Here is a 16721-nt window from a genome sequence, read left to right as displayed (position 1 = left end):
CTCAGGATCAAAGAACATGGAACTTAGAGCAGTACAGCACAGGAACAGGCTCTTCAGCCCACAATATCTGTGCCGACCATGATGCCAATCCAAAGTAATCCCATCTGCCTGCAAGTGCTCTATATCCCTCCATTCCCAGTCTGTTCGTGTGCCTGTCCAAATGACTCTTAAACGTTGTTGTTATATCTGCACCTTCTAGACACTTATTGCTCCCTGTATACAAAACTTGTCCTGCACATCCCCTTTAAACTTTCCCTCTCTCACCTAAAGCTTTGCCCTCTAGTATTTGACATTTCCACCCTGGGAAAAGGACTCTCTCTACCCTCACTATGCCTCTTATAATTCTATCAGGTCGCCCCTCAGCCTCTGATGCTCTAAAGAAAATGATCCAAGTTTGTCGAACCTCTCCTTATAGCTCAGATTGCCCTGTACCTAGGTTATTCCAAGCAGATGCAGGAGCTCAGCCTTCCCTCCAACAGGGAAACTAGGTTACCATTAGTGGATTCCTTCTAGAGTCCAAACAACAGAGCTCCCAGGCTGGGAAACTTGCCTACTGAACCAGATTAACCCAGCCTGAGGACTGCGAACCCTCTGTGATCAGTGGGAGGTCGGCTCTGATGTAAGTAGGGATTTTCATTAATTTAGTTAATTATATTGCTGTGTTTTTAATTATGTGTGCATGTTTTGCAGTCTTTTAGCTTTTAAAATTCATTTTAATATGTTGAATTTTTTTTTTTTAGCTGGTCCCAGATGACTGTGAATGTGGTCAAAGATTCGCCGCTGTCTGTAAGGAGTTTGTACGTTCTCCCCGTGTGTCTGCCTGGGTTTCCTCCGGGTGCTTCGGTCTCCTCCCACATTCCAAAGACGTAGGGGTTAGGAAGTTGTGGACACGTTATGTTGGCGCTGGAAGCGTGGCGACACTTGCGGGCTGCACCCCAGCACATTCTCAGTAACGCAAAAAAGAAACATTTCACTGTGTGTTTCGATGTACATGTGACTAATAAATATCATATCTTAAAGATTCATACAGACGCTCATTACAGGGCCTCAGTGATTGTCAGAGAGGCAGCACAGTGGCGCAGCTGGCAGAGCTGCTTCCTCACAGCTCCAGAGACCCGGGTTCAATCCCAATCTCCGACACTTATCTGCATGGAGTTTGCACGTTCTCCCTGTTATGGTGTCAAGACAGCAACCTCTCCCTCAATGTCAGTGAAATGAAGGGGCTGGTCATTGACTTCAGGAAGCAGGGCGGAGTACATGCCCCTGTCTGTATCAATGGTGCTGAGGAAGAGATGGTTGGGAGCTTCAAGTTCCTGGGTATAAATATCACCAACAATTTGCCCTGGTCCAGCCACGTAGGCGCTATGGCTAATAAAGCACACCAACACCTTTACTTCCTCAGAAGGCTAAGGAAATTCGGCATTTCCCCATTGACCCTCACCAATTTTTACAGATGCACCATAGAAAGCATCCTATCCGGATGCATCACAGCAACTGCTTTGCCCGAAACTGCAAGAAGTTGCGGAGAGTTGTGAACGCAGCCTAGTCTCTCAAGAAAACCAGCATCAGCTCCGTCTAACTCTGCCTGAACTGCTGCCTCAGGAAAGCAGCCAACGTAATCTAAAACCCCTCCCACCCTGGTCATTCTCTCCTCTCCTCACTCCCACCAGGTGGAAGATGAAAAAGCTTGAGAGCACGTACGAGCAAGATCAAGGACAGCTTCTACTTCACTGTTACAGGAATCTTGAATGGACCTCTTATTCAATAAAGATGAACTCTTGACCTCACAATCTATCTCATCATGGCCTTGCACTTTATTTGTCTACCTGCACTGCCCTTCCTCTGTAATTGTAACACTATATTCTGCATTCTGTTTTCCTTTTGTACTACCTCGATGTATTTACGTATGGAATGATCTGTCTGGATGATACGCAAAACAAAGCTTTTCACAGCATCTCGGTACATGTGACAATAATACACCAATTACCAAATACCAACTCACTACAGGGGTTTCTTCCAGGTGCACCAGTTCCCTCTAAACCTTTCCTATCCATGGACCTGTCCAAGTACCTTCTAAATGTTGTTAATGTACCTGCCTCAACCACTTCCTCTGGCAGCTCGTTCCATATACTGACCACTCTCTGGATGAAAAGTTGCCCCTCAAGTTCCTATTAAATCTCTCCCCTCTTACCTTAAACCTAGTTCTTGAACCCTGGGAAAAACACTGAGTGCATTCACTCTATCTGTGCCCCTCATGATTTTATGCACCTCGATAAGATCACCCCTCATTCTCCTATACTCCAGTGAAAAAAATCCCAACCTCTTTCCATAACTCAGTCCCTTGAGTCCTGGCAACATCCTCGTAAATCTCCTCTGCACTGTTTTCAGCTTAGTAGCATCTTTCCTACAGCAGGGTGACCAAAACTGAACACAGTATTCCAGATGCCGAGCGTTTCCAGCATTTTGGTGTTTATAAAATTAGGCCAAATGATAAGCGTCTTCAAACAGTCAAATGAATTTTAACATGCAGAGAGGGGTCAGACCTTGGTTCAACCATTCTGATCTGAAGGATACCAACTGGGGCAGTGTAGCACTCGCTGAATGCCAGGGCAGAGAGAAGACTAGACTCTGTACTTAAGCCTTGAAGCTGCAATGCATGTTTTAACTAGAGAATGATCACACTCATCCACTGTGGTTTGCAATAAACATGTGATATAGCTATATCTGTACATTGCATAGTCATAGAGTCATATACAGGACAGAAACAGGCCCTCCAACCCAACTCATCCATGTCGACCAAGGTGCCTTCCTGAGCTACTCCAATTTGCCTGTATTTTCCCCACACCGCTCTAAACCTTTCTTATCCGTGTACCTATCCCAATGTCTTTTACACCTTGTAATTGTACCCACCTCTACCACCTCCTTGTTCTATGTACCCACCACCCTCTGTGTGGGAAACTTGCCCCTCAGGTTCTCTTTATCAGCTCATGAACACTTAAACTCTTAGCGAATGCAGCCAAAGATGAATGTTTTTACCTGCCATAGTTGTCCCCTTCATTATCTATGTTCTGCCCTGACTTCCAATTGTTAATGCTGCCTCTGGACTTCGGAATTCTCTAAAGTACAAGAGTGGGAGAGGCTGAGTCACTCAATACATTCAGGGCCCGAGGGAGCATTGTAGAGCCTTTGGGAGTACTGAGGAACAAAAGGACCTAGGTGTACAAATCCAAAGATCCCTGAGGTTGGCAGCACAGGGGTACAGGATACTTGCCTTCATTAGCTGGAGAATGGAATATAAGAGCAGGTAGGTTATGGTATAACTTTATAAAACATAGGGTAGGCTACAGCTGGAGTGCTGTGTACAGCTCTAGTCACCACACTATGGGAAGGATGTGATTCAACAGTCACCCGGTGCAGCGGGGGTGGCGGTGGGGGGTGGGGGTGGGCGGGTCATTCAGGGGATCTCCTGGTGGGTCTTCTCCTGGGCCTGGCGGCAGGCGGCCAAGGGGTCCCGTTGGTCCGCCTGCCTGCCCCTCTTCCGGGCTTATGCCCGCGCGCGGGTGTCCTTGGAGAGGGAGCATGAGGTATCCGCGGGCACCCTGGTTGAGTTCCGTGATCACTGGGCCCCTCAGGGGATCGAGTGTGTCGTGGACGGTGAGAATGCGATTCTTCTCTGAAGTATTGCGTGTGCGTTTAGCGGTTGTTAGTTAGTGTTATTGCTGCAGTTATGTAGCTGCTCAGTTTTGTTTTTCTATTTTCTGTATTAGTTGTAGTATTTTGACATGGGTTTTCCTTTTGTAGTACTTTTAGCTAATAAACGTTTATATTAAAAACAAAGGACGTGATTCAAAGGAGATTCACCACAATGTTACCCGGGATGAAACATTTAAGTGATGAGGAGAGGCTGGATAGGTTGGGCTTGTTTTCTTTGGAATGGAGAAAGCTGATGGGGGGACCTGATAGAGGTATGGAAAATTACGAAGCTCACAGATAGAGGAAACTTTTCCCCATAGCTGAGATATCTAAAAATAGAGGACATGGATTTAGAATGAGGGGTAAGGAGGTTAGAGAGGACCTGAGGAAGAATCTTTTCACCGAGGGGGGGTGGGTGTTGGAATCTGGAACGCACGGCGTGAGAGGTTGGTAGGAGCAGAGAATCTCACAGCATTTAAGAAGTAGCTCAACAAGCACTTGAATCACCAAGGCATAGCAGGCTACAGACTTGTGCTGGTGAATAGGATTAATGTTGATTGGTACCTGATGTCAGAAGTGCTTGTTTCTGCTGCTCTATGTGACTCTATGTTTAGGTCCGACTAAAATATAAAGTCATACAGAGCAGAACCAGGCAGTTAAGGGTCCCAGGCAAGAAAGTAGAGTTGAGACCAACAATCAGATACAATCGTATTGAACATCAGAGCAGGTTTAAGGGACCACATGGTCAACTCCTTTTGTTTCTTTTGCCTATATCATAAACAAGGCCACCATTTACTCTGTTCAGAGGGTCTTACAAGACTATTTTAATCCCACCAGATACTAGGATCCGAGGGGCAACTTTTTCGCACAGAGGGTGGTGGGTATATGGATCAAGAAGGAAGTGGTAGAGGTGGGTACAACTACAATATATAAAAAGATATTTAGACAGACATTACTGTCTGTAAGGAGTTTGTATGTTCTCCCTGCCTCTACGTGGGTTTCCTCCAGGTGCTCCGGTTTCCTCCCACATTCCAAAGATGTACGGGTTAGGAAGCTGTGGGCATGCAATGTTGGCGTCGGAAGCGTGGCGACACTTGCTGGCTGCCCCAGAACACTCTACGCAAAAGATGCATTTCACTGTGTGTTTCGACGTACATGTGACTAATAAAGATATCTTAGATAGGAAATTTATTTAGAAAGATATATAGGTCAGAAAGGTTTAGAGGGATATTGGCCAAACATGGGGAAATGGGACCAGCTCAAGTAGACAACTTAGTTGACATGGACAAGTTGGGCCGAAGGCCCTATTTCTGTGCTGTATAAATCTTTGGCTCTACCTTCCCCATTGGGGCATTAGTGAACCCCAGGGGCATTCGACATTTCCCTGGCAGAGTAAGTAGGAGCTGCTGAATGGGATGGGTGACCGTCTGTGGCCGGATTAGGGCCCGCGGAGCATGATGACTTCGGCAATGAAAGGTAGAGAGAACAAGAAAGGCTGTTCTGCCGTTAGCGAGGTGGTTACCGGGGAACGTGTAATAAATCTGCACAAAGCATTGGTTTTAAGAGACATGATCTGCGTTCCATTGTGGAGATCTGAAAATTTGCTGTGAAGGAAATGGGTACTCCTGATGTCCGCATGGATTCTCATCTTAACAAGGCTGTTTGGGCTAAAGGTGGAAGGAATATTCCACTTTGCATTTGTGTGCATTTACCTGGAAAATGTAATGAGGATGAGGACTCTCCTAACAAACTCTACACATTGGTAAGCTCTGTGCCTGTCACATCACGTGGAGGTTTACAGCCAGTCAAGGCTGACAAAAACTGAAACCTAAATTCTCAAAAAAAAATAAACAGCAACTTAACTTTCAAAATAAAAAAAAGGGGCATTTGGTAGCAACCTGCTCACCAGGAACAAGGCCACCGTCTTAATTTCAGATTCACTTAATTAACTGCATTTAAATTCCCAGCTGCCCTAATAGGATTTGAACTAGAGAGAAGGTGCTAGGGAAACTATGCGGAGTTGGGGAGAGGGGACCTCACAGAGACATTTAAAATGTTGAAAGGACTGGACAGAGTAGATGTGGTCAAGCTGTTTCCCTTGGTGGGTGAGTCCAGGACCAGAGGGCACAATCTTAGAATTAGAGGGTACAGGTTTCAAACAGAGATGAGGAGAAATTTCTTTAGCCAGAGGGTGGTGAATTTGTGGAATTCCTTGCCACGTACAGCAGTGGAGGCCAGATCATTGGAGGTGGTTAAGGAAGAGATAGATAGATATCTAAATAGTCGGGGTATCAAGGGATATGGGGATAAGGCCGGAAATTGGGGTTAGGTTTTTTTTTGCCCACCCCCCCACCCCCCAATTTCTCATTTCTTTTTCTTTTTTCCTTTTCTTTGGAGCAGACTCGATGGGCCAAATGGCCTACTTCTGCTCCCTTGTCTTGTGATCTTGTGATCTTGTGAACTCAGATTGGTTGGAACAGTGATGCGGGGATCCAGTTATAAATCCTGCAACTTCACCTCCAGTACCCTATTCATGGACATTGTGTAGTTCTGGCATCTCCTCCCTCTCTGAGTTGAAGTCTGAATCCACCAGCAATCCAGGACAAAGTCAGGATTTTCACCAATGTTTTTCAGATGATATATTGTGCCTGCCAGAAGCAGCACCTTGAAGTACCTAATTGTAGTCATTTCAATCATTCGAATTTATTCTTGGTACAGCAACCAGTTCCTTTGACAACTGCAGCCAGCTAATTCAATTACGAATGAACATAGGCGCCTCTGGGTAGGTAAGAGCTGGGGACAATAGGTTAAATCGAGAGGAGAACAGGTAGGTTTGATCTCAATAAAAGTTATCGCCATGCTTTTTAATTCCTTGCTTTTCAACTTTGAGATAGTTACACACCTGTGGTGGTGGGGAGTAGAGTGTGGGGAGCTGTGTAAACGTTCCCATCTGACGTGTCTCGCTCAGAAACACTCATAGAACATGGAACAGTATAGCACAGGAACAGGCCCTTCGACACAGCATGTCCACACTGAACATGATGCCAAATTAAACTAAATCTCTTCTGCCTGCACATGATCCATATCCATTCATTCTCTGCTTATTCACGTGTCTATCTAAAAGCCTCTTAAACAGCACTATCGCATCTGCCTCCACCACGACTCCTGGCAGCCTATTCCAGGCACCCACCACCCTCTGTGTAAAAAAAACTTATCTTGCACATCTCCCTTAAACCTTCCCCTTCTCACCTTAATTGCATGCCCTCCAGTATTGGATATTTTGACCACGGGAAAAAGATTCTGATTGTCTACCCTAGCTATGCCTCTCATAATTTTATAAACTTCTATCAGGTCTCCTCTCAGCCTCCAACACTCCAGAGAAAACAACCCAATTTTGTCCAACTTCTCCTCATAGCTCATACCCTCTAATCTGGGCAGTGTCCTAGTAAACCTCTTCTGTACCCTTTCCAAAGCTCCCAAATCCTTCCTATATTGGGGCGATGAGAATTACACACAATACTTGAAGTGCGACCTAACCAAAGTTTTATACAGCTGCAATATCACTTCCTCACTCGTATACTCCTGTAAGACTGAGTCATCTGTGCTATCACCTACCAGCCCCAGTCACACCACCACCCCTCTCCTCTTTGTACTGGCTATCTTCCCTCTCCACACTCAGTCATGATGCACGATTTCGACCCAAAACGTCAACAATTCCTTTTCCCCACAGGTGCCGCTCAACCCACGGAGTTCCTTCAGCATCTGCAGTCTCCTGTGTCTCCTTTTCTGGTATCACTCCATGCTGTCAGGCATTCTCCCAGCAGACTTGGGAAGAGAAACATTGGATTGCGTCTCACTCCCCTAAGTTTTCTTTTGAAAATTCAGGATCCCTTATTTTTCTCTCCCCACTGCTTGATGACTGACTGGGGTCGCTTATGCACCAGGAATACCATGAATTGAAGATTGGGGGTGGGTTGGGGGGGGGATGTGATGGTGGGGATGGAATCATTGGGTCACTAAAAACGATTGAGCATTTTTTTGAGTCATTTTGTTCCAAGTTACAAAAATACAGAAGATCAGGGAGAAAAGATATTTGGCCAAGAGACAAAATATCGGCCAACTGGATGCTGACAGTATTGTTTCTCTTTCCCATTAGCTTAGAAAGGCAAATATAGGCAGGTCTAGTGACCAATGGCTGGACCCTGGGGGGCGGGGCAAATGGGGGCATTGATGTACTAGTAGCCGGCACAGACAAGATGAGCCTCATGACCTTCTTCAGCACCATAACAATTCTGTGGTGAAAGGCTTTACGCTTATTTGTTTACAGAACGCCATTAGTAATGCCAGCATTTATTGTCCATCCCTAATTGTTCCTGCCCTGAGAGTGCAGTTAAGAATAACCACATTAATGTTCTGGAGTCACATATAGTCCACAGAGTCACAGAGTAATACAACATGGAAACAGGCCCTTAACCCTAACAGGTCCATGCTGACCATGGTGTGCATCAAGCTAGTCCCAGTTGCCCACGTTTGGCCCATATCCCTCTAAACCCCTCCTATCCATGTTCTTATCCAAATGTCTTTTGAATGCTATGATTGTACCTGTCTCAACCACTTCATCTGGCGGATCGTTCCATATAAGCACCATCTGTGATAAAGTTGCTCCTCAGGTCCCTTTTAAATCTTTCCCCTCTCACCTTAAATCTATCCCCTCTCATCTTCATTTCCCCTTCCCTGTGAGAAAGACTGTGTGCATTCAGCCGATCTATGTTCCTCATGATTTTATACACCTCTGTAAGATTACCCTTTTTTCTCCTATGATCCAAGGAATAAAGTCCTAGCCTATCCAATCTCTCCCTATAGGTTGGACCCTCGAGTCTTGGCAGCATCCTCGTAAAACTTCCCTGTACTGTTTAAGCATAGTTGCTATGGTGATACAGGGAAGCCTGGCAGCCAACTTATAGAGAGTCATAGAGACAGACAGCATGGAAACAGGCCCTTTGGCCCATCCTGTCTGTGCTCACCATCAAGTACCCATCTATGTTAATGCCATTTACCAACACTTGGATCCTAGCCTACTATTTCTTGGCAGTTCAAATGCTCATTTAGACACTTCTTAAATGCGAGATTACCCGCCTCCCACACTCCCCCAGGCAGTGCGTTCCAGATACCAACCACCTGCTGGGTGAAACAATTTCTCCTCAGATTTCCTCTTATTACTCAGCCTTACCCTAAACCTACGCCCTCTAGTTTTACACACTCTGCTATGGGGGAACATTCCCTATCTGTGTTCCTCATAATTATGTATATGTCTATCAGGTCCCCTTCAGTCTCCTCCAAGGAAAACATTCCCACCCTCTCCAATCTCCCCTCATAACTGCAACATCTTGGTGAATCTCCTCTGCACCCTCTCCAATGCAAGCAATACAGTGTGGCAACCAGAACTGCACACTGGACTCCAGCTGTGACCTAACCAAGTTGCAGCATAATCTCCCTGCTCTAATATTCTATGACCCACCTAATAAAGGCGGGTATCCTGTGTGCATTCTTTAGCAGACCTGCTCCCTCACGGCCCCAGAGACCCCGGTTCAATCCTGACCTCAGGTGCTGTCTGTGTGGAGTTTGCATGTTCTCCCCGTCACATGTGTGCTTCCCCTGGGCGCTCTGGTTTCCTCCCAAATCCCAAAGACATTTGGGGGGGGGGGGGTGTGGGGGGTTGGTAGTTCAATAGATCACTGAAAATTGTCCCTAGTGTACAGGTGGGTGGTAGAATCTGGGGAAGTTGTTGGGAGAATAAAATGGGGTTAATATAAATAGGTGTTTGACGGTCAGCGTGGGCTCAGTGAGCCAACAAACTTTAACTGTACCCATCTCTACCACCTCCTCTGGCAGCCCGTTCCATATCCCCACCACCCTCTGTATGAAAAACCTGCCCCTCAGATCTCCTTCAAATATCTCCCCTCTCACTTTAAACCTGTGCCCTCTTGATTCCCAAATCCTGGGAAAAAGACTGAGTACATTCACCCTATCTATGCCCCTCATGATTTTATACACCTCTATAAGATCACCCCTCATTCTCCTATGCTACAATGAAAAAAGTCTCAGCCTGTCCAACCTATAACTCAGTCCCTCAAGCCCTGGCAGCATCATCATAAATCTCCTCTGCACTCTTTCCAGCTTAATGGCATCTTTCCTACAACAGAGTGACCAGAACTTTTTACTACACTCCCAAGTGTGGCCTGATGAATGTTTTGTACAGCTGCAACGTGACATCCAACTCTGATACTAAATGCCTTAGCCTATGAATGCAAGTATGCCGAATGTCTTTTTTGCTCCCCTATCCACCTGTATCATCATTTTCAGGGAGCTATGAACCAACACCCCAAGGTCCCTCTGTACATCAATGCTCCTGAGGTCACTACCATTTACAGTATATGCCCCATTTGTATTTGACATTCCAAATACAGATCATTTCATTAGATCAGTACATTGAAGAAGTACAAGGGAAAAGCAATAACAGAATGCAGAATATAGTGTTACAGTTACAGAGAAAGTGCAGTGCGGGTATACAATAAGGTGCAAGGGCATAACGAAGTAGATTGTGAGGTCAAGAGTCCATCTTACTGTATAAGAGGTCCGTTCAATAGTCTTATCTAAACAGCAGGTGTACACGACCTCACAAATCACCCATTCACCTCGCACCCCCCACCCCCACCCCCCCCCCAATCAGGCACTACACATTAGCCGAATCTGTTGTTCCCACATTTAAGGTACGAAAGCGGGTACCGCCAGATTCAAGGAAAGCTGCTAACCCCCTGTTGTCAAACTCTTGAATGCGAGGGCAGGCAAGGTGGTGTAGTGGTCAGGGTTACGCTATTACAGCACCAGCGACCCGGTTTAGTTCCGGCTGCTGTCTGTAGGAAGTTTGTACGTTCTCCCCGTGTGTCTGTGTGGGTTTCCTCCGGGTGCTCTGGCTTCCTCCCACATTCCAAAGACGTACGGGTTAGGAAGTTGTGGGCATGCTATGTTGGCGCCGGAAGCGTGGCGACACTTGCAGGCTGTCCCCAGAACACTCTACGCAAAAGATGCATTTCACTGTGTGTTTCGATGTACATGTGACTAATAAAGATATCTTATCTTATCTTAAAGATGAACTCTTTATCTCCCAATCTACATCATCATGGCCCTTGCAATTTATTTGCCTACCTGTATTGCACTTTCTCTGTAACTGTGACACTTTATTCTGCATTGTTTTCCTTTTTACTACCTCAATGTAATTATGTTGGAATGATCTGTCTGGATGGCATGCAAAACAAAAGCTTTTCACTATATCTCGGTGCATGTGGCAATAATTAACCAATCCACTGTGCTGCACACCTCCTTGGACAAAGGAACATAGTTATCTCCTGGATATTATTGGATTGTTTCCCCATCCAAATGTCAGTGCTTCCAACAGCCCTGCATTCCCTCTGTATAGGGGAGACCTGAGCTGAGACTGATGTAAATTGCTGGCCACATTTTATAGCCTCCCTGGGAATCAACCCAGTTACCTTATCAATGCATTGACAGCTGCAGATTGAGAATTGAACTTGCTGACCAAAAATAAGCAGTATCCGAATGACTGGCATGCAATGCAATGTCTAAATTTCGACAAAGGAGAAAAATAGTGATGTTTCTGAGTGACACCTCCAAGGGCCCCCCGAAGCTACTGCGATCTGCATATTAGCTGCCCATTAAACCTGCCACAGAAGGGGAGCCCAGTGATTAATAACAATGGTTCTCTTCAATAGCACAGTTAATGACTTCCAATCAACCTCTCTGTCCAAGAAAGACAACTATTACGTTGTCATAGACTCATTGCTTCAGTAAGGGAATTAGCACTGTGGATTTTAAATTTGTGAAATATACTTTTTCTTTCCGTCTTTTTTTTAACTCTCACAAATGCGCCTTTCTTTCGCTCATTTTGTTTCTCTTCCTGTACGTGATTTGATGTTGATTTATTTTCGCAGTGGAGAATGAATCTCACAAATTCTCTACCCCAGAGATTTTGCGTCAGTCATTGAGTCACACAGCACAGAAAGGGACATCCATGGAGACCTTTTTATCCACCTTCACTCATCCCATTTGGGTCGTATCCCTCTACGTCTTGTCAATTTAGGCACCTGTCTAATTGTGTCTAATCCCACTACCTCTCCTGGCAGCATGTTCCAGCTATCAATCATACTCTGTGTAAAAGACTTTCCCCTCCAACACCCTTTAAAGTTCTTTCTTCCGACCTTCAACTTATGCCCTCATGCTTTTGATACTCTTACCATAGGAAAAAAAAGATTTTTACCATCTACCCTGTCAATGTCTCTCATAATCTTATATATCTCTGTCAGGTCACCCCTGATCCTCCTTAGCCCCAAGTAAAACAAGCCTAGCCTATCCAATCTCTCCCCATAACGTAAGTCCTCCAATTTGGGCAAAATCATGGTGAATCTCCTCCGCGCTCTCTCCAGTGCAATCACTGCCTTCCTATAGTATGGCAACCAGAACTGCATACAATACGACAAATTGTGGAGATCAGATCATTGCAGCAAGGCTGAAAGATTGCAGCATGCTGTTGTGCAGAGGGACTTGGGAGGGCTTGTGCATGAATCACAGAAGGTTGGTTTGCAGGTGCAACAGGTTATCAAGAAGGCAAATGGAACGTTGGCCTTCATTGCCAGAGGGATTGAATTTAAGAGCAGGGAGGTTATGCTACAACTATACAGGGTACTGGTGAGGCCGCACCTGAAGTACTGCATGCAGTTCTGGTCTCCTTATTTCTGGTAAGGAGACCAGAACTGCATCCAGTATATCTTTCTTGAGGAAAGATATACTGGCTTTGGAGGCGGTGCAGAGGAGGTTCACCAGGTTGATTCCAGAGATAAAGGGGTTAGCCTGTGAGGAGAGATTGAGTCGCCTGGGACTATACTCGCTGGAATTCAGAAGAATGAGAGGGGATCTTACAGAAACGTATAAAATTATGAAATAAGAGAGAGACAGGAAAGCTGTTTCCACTGGTGGGCGAGACTAGAACTAGGGGACATAACCTCAAGATTCAGGGGTGTAGATTTAGGATGGAGATGAGGAGAAACTGCTTTTCCTAGAGAGAAGTGAATCTATGGAATTCTCTGCCCAGGGAAGCAGTAGAGGCGACCTCATTAAATATATGTAAGACACAGTTAGAAAGATTTTTGCATAGTAGGGGAATTAAGGGTTATGGGGGAAAGGCAGGTAGGTGGAGCTGAGTCAGCCACGATCTTACTGAATGGCAGAGCAGGCTTGATGGGCCAGATGGCCTACCCCTGCTCCTGTTTCTTATGTCTTATTAGAAGTATTTAAGATAAGATAAGATACCTTTATTAGTCACACGTACATCGAAACACACAGTGAAACGCATCTTGTGCGTAGAGTGTTCTGGGGACAGCCCGCAAATGCCGCCACGCTTCCAGCACCAACGTAGCATGCCCACAACTTCCTAACCCGTACGTCTTTGAGATGTGGGAGGAAACCGGAGCACCCGGAGGAAACCCACGCAGTCACGGGGAGAACGTACAAACTCCTTACAGACAGCGGCCAGAATTGAACCCGGGTCGCTGGCGCTGTAATAGTGCTACACTACTGTGGTGGAAGTAGATAACTTTTTGAAAGATCGGGGAATTGAGGGCAATGGGGAACTGGCACAGAGAGGAGGCATAGATAGGATAGAGTATCAGAATCTTTTTCCCAGGGTGGAAATGTCAAATACATCAACACTCCTGAGGCCACTACCATTTACAATGTGCGTCCTGTTTGTATTTGACAGCCCAAAATTGGTAAATTGCATAAATTCAAAGTGAGAGGGGGAAGGCTTGATTTTCAAGCAAGTTTTTGAAACAGAATGCACTGCCAGGGGTGGTGGTGGAAGCAGATACAGTAGCAACATTTAAGGGGTATTAAGGCAGGCACAAGAACAGACAGAGAGCAGAGGGAAATGCACCATGTACAGGCAGATGGGATTAGTTTAAACTGGCATTGATATTGGTATTGGTTTATTATTGTCACTTGTACCGGGGTACAGTGAAAAACTTGTCTTGCAATGCCGTTTGTAGAGATCAATTCATTACACTGTGCATTGAGGTAGTACAGGTTAAAAACAATAACAGAATACAGAGTAAAGTGTCCTAGCTACAGAGGAAGTGCATTGCAGGTAGACAATAAGGTGCAAGGTCATAACAAGATAGATTGTGAGGTCAAGAGTCCACCTCATCATATAGGGGAGCTGTTCAAAAGTCTTATCACCATGGGACAGACTGGCGATACGTGCCCTCAGGCTCCTGTATCTTCTGTTTGATGGGAGAGGGGAAAAGAGAGAATGACCCGGGTGGGTGGGGTCTTTGATTACACTGGCTGCTTCACCAAGGCAGCGAGAGGTAAAGACAGAGTCCAAGGAGGGGAGGCTGGTTTCCGTGATGCGCTGGGCTGTGTCCACAATGCTCTGCGGTTTCTTGTGCTCCCAAGCAGAGCGGTTGCCATACCAAGCCGTGATGTATCCAGATAGGATGCTTTCTATGGTGCATCGATAAAAGTTGGTGAGTGTCAAAGGGGACATGCCAAATTTCTTTAGCCTCCTGAGGAAATAGAGGCGCTGGTGACCTTTCTTGGCCGTGGTTTGCACAGACATAATGGGCCGAAGGGCCTGTTCCTGTGCTGTTCTATGTTCCTACGTTCTAGATGAGGCCTGGGGCAGATCAGCCATGATAATGTTGAAGGGCAAGGCAGGCTTAAGGGGCCGAGTGGCCCGCTCCTGCTCCTATTTTCTTGTGTTCTCGTGCTCTCCCACTCTAATTCACTTTCCTTCTCAGTTCCTCCTCTGACTATTGGTCGACTTCGCCGAGGAAAGGTGGACCCTGTTTGTGTTATTGTTTGCTGTGTTAGCAACTTCCCTTCCCAACAACCTTGTGGCCAAGTAGTTCTAATTGAAGGCAATGCCTCACCAAGGACTTTGAACCAAAATTTGTCCAACAAATTTCTGCTCAAAGTCCTCAAAGTTCATCCTCCAATTTTGAATATACAACTGAGGTGACGAGATGTATTTGAATGATGGAAATAAAACTGCAGAAGCTGGAAATCTAAGATAAAAACAGAAAATGCTGTGAACACTCAGCAGGTCAGGCAGCGTCTGTGGAGAGAGAAATGGAAGTAAAATTTCAGGTTTTAGGCAGGCACGGTAGTGTAGCGGTTAACGTAACGCTATTACAGCACCAGCGACCCAGATTCAATTTCGGCCGCTGCCTATAAGGAGTTTTTACATTCTCCCCGTGTCTGCGTGGGTTTCCTCTGGGTGCTCCGGTTTCCTCCCACATTCCGAAGACGTACGGGTTAGGAAGTTGCGGGCATGCTGTGTTGGCGCCGGAAGCGTGGCGACACTTGCAGGCTGCCCCCCAGAACACTGCGCAGAAGATGCATTTCACTGTGTGTTTTGATGTACACGTGACTAATAAAGATATCTTGTCTTATCTTATACATCAGAACTGGGAAAGATATTGCGCCGGGGAGGATGCAGAGGAGATTCATCATGATTGAAGGAATTTAGTTATGGGGAGACAGTGGACAGGCTAGGCTAGTTTTCTCTGGAGGGAAGGAGGCTGAGGGGTGAGCTAATGGAGATACACATAAGCCAGGTAACCCACACTCCCTCTGTTCTTTTCTTCTTGTCTATGCACACAGACACACAGAGACACACACAGACGCACAGAGACACACACAGACATACAGAGACACACACAGACACACAGAGACACACACAGACGCACACAGATGTATGCAGGCACATACACGTATATGAGTATCTAGAACTGTCTATTATTATATTGGAGAGAACTGTGTTTGAGGAAACAGCTCCCATCGGTCTTATTAAACAGGAAAATAGAGAGCTGATAATAACTTCTCACTGGAGCATCACAGCTGACCTGCTATTTTCACGCTTGGCTTGACAACTGTTAACAAGCCATCCTGTATAGTTGGAGGTTATTGAGAAAATGAGTGTAGCTGCGCAGAAAGCATTTAAAGTTGCTGTCGGTTCTCCCTTTTCCTCATGAGAATACAGGAACAGGAGTAGGCCACTCAGCCCCTCAAGCCTGCCCCGTCATTCAACATGATTGTGACTGGTCTACCTCAGGCCTCATCTCCTGTTCCCCATAGCCCTCAATTCCCTGACAGAACATAGAACATGGAACATAGAACAGTACAGCACAGGAACAGGCCCTTCGACCCATTATAACTGTGCCGGCCATGATGCCAAATTCAACTAAACCTATCTGACTGCACATGATCTATATCCCTCCATTCTCTGTATGGGCCTCCATTATGTCAGCACTCACCCATCAATCCCACCAGTCTGATTCTCCTGCCAACCACCTACACCAGGAGCTATTTACAGAGGCCAATTAGCCTACCAACGGGATGCCTTTAGATGTGGGAGGAAAACGGAGAGCTCCTGGTGACAGGGAGAATGTGCAAACTCTGCACCTGATGTCGGGATCTAACCTGGGTCCTTGGAGCTGTGAGGCAGTTGCTTTAACCACTGTACCACTATGCCACTCAATTAATGAGCAGTCTATTCCAACCTTCACCATGACAATTGAAGAGTGAGAAAGATTCAAGGATGTGTTCAATGCTTCCTTGGGGAAATGTAACATCCCCACCAATACCTGGGCACCTTTGCCTCATTACCACTCAGAGTGGAGGAGAAGCATTCAGCATGGTATTGAGAACCTCAGGGCCATGCATCGGGAACACCCAGAAGCCTTGCATAAACAGAAGGAGGACATCACCTCACAAACCACCCACTCACCCACCCCGTCAGTCACCACCTGCCCCAGTAGCCGAGTCTGCCATTCCCACATTTAAGGTATGAAAGCACGAACCACCAGATCAAGAACAGCTTCTACCCCACTGTTATCAGACTCCTGAATGGACTTCTTATACGATAAAGATGAACTCTTGATCTCCCAATCCAC

At 46.0% G+C, this 16721-nt stretch overlaps 1 protein-coding gene and 1 pseudogene across 1 annotated transcript in view; one reads left to right on the top strand and one right to left on the bottom strand.

Annotated features, from left to right (window-relative positions):
• Window positions 1-16721, bottom strand: part of LOC127575398 (leucine-rich repeat and fibronectin type-III domain-containing protein 2) — a 133849-nt gene that overhangs the window by 35854 nt on the left and 81274 nt on the right. The window lies entirely within an intron of this gene.
• On the top strand, window positions 5151-5518 carry LOC127575399 (60S ribosomal protein L31-like; annotated as a pseudogene).

Source organism: Pristis pectinata, chromosome 10 (genome assembly GCF_009764475.1).
Source record: "Pristis pectinata isolate sPriPec2 chromosome 10, sPriPec2.1.pri, whole genome shotgun sequence".
Lineage (NCBI taxonomy): Eukaryota > Metazoa > Chordata > Chondrichthyes > Rhinopristiformes > Pristidae > Pristis > Pristis pectinata.
This window is presented reverse-complemented; position numbering and strand designations above follow the sequence as displayed.